At 43.3% G+C, this 3,992-nt stretch overlaps 1 non-coding gene across 1 annotated transcript; it reads right to left on the bottom strand.

The window, feature by feature from the left end:
• Positions 1–3,421: 3,421 nt before the first annotated feature.
• On the bottom strand, positions 3,422–3,494 carry Trnak-cuu (transfer RNA lysine (anticodon CUU)). The gene has a single exon. It is a non-coding gene; the product is annotated as a tRNA-Lys (tRNA).
• Positions 3,495–3,992: the final 498 nt, after the last annotated feature.

Genomic DNA, 3,992 nt, shown 5'->3' with positions numbered 1-3,992 from the left:
AGCCAGTTCAGTAACTACCACACTAGACACAAGGCATATAGAATTTATGTCCATCTGGACACTGCATGATTTGAAGACTGGGCTCAACTAGGCTTAAGGAACTCGGCTGAAAAGCCACAAAAGAGAGCCTATCTTTGTCAGCTAGGATAAGAGAGCCATGGAGATTTCTTCAGATTGTGAGATAGAGATAGAGACAGACAGACAGACAGACAGACAGACAGACAGACAGACAGCCTGAGACCGAGAGAAGGACAGAGGAAACGAAGGAGAAAGGATAGTGGAGAAAGGAGGGGGTAGCCTTATCAAAATCTTTTTAGTGCACAAAGCTAATTGCAATCATCTTGAATTTGGTGCAGCGGATAATATTATATGCATAGCTCCTAAATGAATTATTAAATGTCAACTCAAGATGGCTTAAGTAAAATATCCAATTTAATAACCCATATGCATCTAAGGCAACAATAACAATTTTACAGGTGCGTGTAGAGTTGTCAAGGCAAAGCATCATAGACAAGCCTTGGGGGTTTGCGTGGAATGTCCTCACGACACTGCATCTCACCTCCATCACTCAGTGTCTGTTCTGAAAAGCACATTTCAATGAAGATCATCCCTTGCATGCAAGGGTTGCTATTCACATCAAGTCAGCAAAGCACCCGTCTTGGTCTTTTTTTTCCTAAAATATAAAGCTAAACAAGATCTCAGTCACAACCAGCAAATCTTTATTAATGCATTCCTTGTGCTACTTCTGAATATTAATAAAAATTAATAATTAATTTTGCCTTTGGCATTGCAAGATATACTAGTTTTAATTAGTGTACTGTACTCCTATACAATTAAAAAATAATTGATGTCCACGCTTATTGGCGGCGTCTGTGATCTTCTTTCTGTTGTTGTCAACAAATGCCTCAAAAAACAAGGTTCAAGGATATCGCTCTGTCCGCTCGATTTACACAGCCCCAGTCACAGGCAAATCTTTTATGATGAAACAGAGCAGTTTTCTGTTTAAATTATACACAAGTATATTAACTAGAAAGAGAAAATTAAAAGCTGATGGCTACAAGGAATAATGGAAAGTCTATAAAAATGTTTTATCTATCAACAAATTTGCCTGGAAAATATCAATGGTCGACTCTGTCTCACAGCCGAAATGTGGAGAGGCCATCTTGGATTTGTTATGCCCATTCCGTCAAGCATTTAATTCTGATGGCCTCCTGAATCAGCTTCGGTTATTTAAATTCAGCCTATCACGTTACCCTTCCGCTCCATCATTTTAATTGTGTCGTGAACTATTTTATTACAGAATGCAAAAGCACCTCCCCATGTCTCTTTCTTCTTCCTCCCTCAACAGTGCAGAAGTGGGGACTCAAGAGAGATAATGTCCATGTTTAAAGAGGGGGGGGCTTGCTTTCTTTTAGAATATTTGTGGGTGAGCCTGAATACAGAGAAGGTGACATCAATTTTAGAAGGAATAATTCAGATCTCACAGTACCTGTTTCTCGGTTCTATTGATATTTGAAAAAAAATCTCTATTGAGTGACCACAAATATGTCTGTAAAGCCAAGAGAGGATATGATGGTAGGGAACGGACTTAATAAAACAAAGAGGAGAAGGGCCCATTACAAGGTCTGCACTGCGTGCCTCACCCAGAATCAGGGTTAGGGAATATTTTCTTTAAGGAACAAAATCACAAAACTATGCAAATATTAATAGATTTTTTTCAGATTCATGATACTCATTAGAATTTTAGCAAACTTTATATAAGCAGACTCTATCAGGCATAGTGGCACACTATCAGAGACCTGACACACAGATGACTGAGGCAGGAGTATTGCTGAGTTTGAGGTTAACCTGAGTTACATATTGAGAGTGTCTCCAAAATCAATCATCACATCAAATAAAAAGACAAAGAAGATAGAAGAGACCAAAGGTTCTGTTTAAAACAACAACAACAAAAAGATACGTTTGGTTTGTTTTCTTAAGAGTGCTGCCTTTGTGTGTTTAACACAGTCTAAAATGGCCTTGGCTGGGTGTCTGCAACCTGTATTTCCCACAGATCAGTCCTGCTATGGTTTCCTTCACAGCGGCCTTCACCCTGTCCAGAACCACACCGGACTCACAGCCGGCATTCAAGAATGTCCAAGGAAAGAGTTCTTTCATTCTGATCAGAACTGGGTTTTCCTGTCCAATATCCCTGCCCATCAAATCATAGGTAGGCAAGCATGCAAGGGTTTAGACTATGTAACAGTCTATTATTCATCAGTAAAAGAAGAATAAATTGCTGATGCATTCATTATGGCCAATGAAAATAATAGACCTAACTGGCTAAAACAGTCTGTAGGGAGGACACACTGCAGCATGAGTACACACAAGGCTCCAGCGCTGTGGTGGGCAGGAGATGCCATGTGGATTCCTGTGGCGTTGAAGGACATTTTCAGGAAAGGATCATGTTGGAGTTCTGGAGGACGAGGACATACCCTGCATCTCAACCAGAATGGGAGTTCCATGGAGATGTGCTTGTGCGTGCATGTGGCTTGTGTGCATGTATGCTTGCACGTACGTGTGTGGGCATGCACACGTGTGCATGCTCACGCATGTGTGCTTATCAAACCCCACGCTCAGGAACCACCCACTGACAATATTTAAATTCAAAAAAAAACTTAGTAGTTTGCATTTTCTTTTTTGTCCACTGGTAAGTGGAAGAAGAACCCAGATAAGCGTATACAGTTAAGGGGCTCTGGATACCTGTGTCCCATGTCCCTGCACAGTCCTCCAGGGCAGCAGAACTGATGATATCAGAGGCTTCCCCAGGCCAACTTCCCCTCCTCTTTTTCACGGCCTAGGGGCAACATCTAGTGTCTCTGTGGCCTCACACACAGGTAGGAAAGTGTGTGGTGGCATTTCTTCATGGCAATTCCGGCCACTTTGGATGCAAAGCCGTGCCTGGCTACTCTGCTGGAAATTGTGAATAACACTTCTAGCAATACAGATACATGAAAGTGCTGTGGTCTGCGTCTGCATACCCAGCTGGTTTGCTAATCATCTTCTGATGGAGGAGTAAATTTCATTGGTTAATAAAGAAACTGCCTTGACCCTTGATAGGACAGAAAGTTAGGTAGGTGGAGAAAACAGAACAGAATGCTGGGAGGAAGTAAGGCAGATGCCATGCCTCTCCTCTCCAGGGCAGATGTGATACAGTCAGTCACCAGGTCAGACATGCTGAATCTTTCCCGGTAAGTCACATAGATTATTAGACATGGGTTAATCAAGATATGAGAGTTAGCCAAGAAGAAGCTAGATATAATGGGCCAAGCAGTGTTTAAAAGAATACAATTTGTGTGTTGTTATTTTGGGGCATGAGCTAGCCGGGCGGCTGAGAGCTGGGTGGCAGAAATGCAGCCTGCAGCTCCTCACTACAGAATGGTGCCCAATGTGGGGCTCGAACCCACAACCCTGAGATTAAGAGTCTCATGCTCTACCGACTGAGCTAGCCGGGCAGCCAAGAGCTGGGTGGCAGGAACGCAGCCCACATCTCCTCACTACAATCTTCCACTTCTCAGATTGGATCAGTGGAAAAGGATGGAGCTTTCTGTTCCTACCATCTCCATTCTCAACATGGCCTCCATTCCATTCACACTGAGGAACCTGCAAAGTTCAAAACAAGCTTTCGGCTTCACTGGGACCACCTTTCAGAAGGGACATTGAGCTCTTTTCTTTGTAGACCTTCATTTAGTGGAGAGACTTAAATTTCTTGGGTGTTAAACACAGGCGGGGCTTGAGAAGTGGAAAGCTGTGCCAAGAACAGCCAGGTCCAGGGGGAAATGAAACACAGGCTCCCCTGAGCAGTGTGCAGCTACCACTGAGAGTCTTCTGTCGAAAATATCCAGGGTTTAAGTCACCCGGGCCAATAAGAAACCAAAGCAAGCCACAGAGGCTCTGCTAGAGGGCAGGCTGTGGGGCTAGAGGCCCTTGGAAACTTCTGGTGGCTTAAGAGA

The sequence above is a fragment of the Alexandromys fortis genome, unplaced genomic scaffold (genome assembly GCF_014885135.2).
Source record: "Alexandromys fortis isolate MF-2015 unplaced genomic scaffold, M_Fortis_MF-2015_v1.1 scaffold_198, whole genome shotgun sequence".
Classification (NCBI taxonomy): domain Eukaryota; kingdom Metazoa; phylum Chordata; class Mammalia; order Rodentia; family Cricetidae; genus Alexandromys; species Alexandromys fortis.
This window is presented reverse-complemented; position numbering and strand designations above follow the sequence as displayed.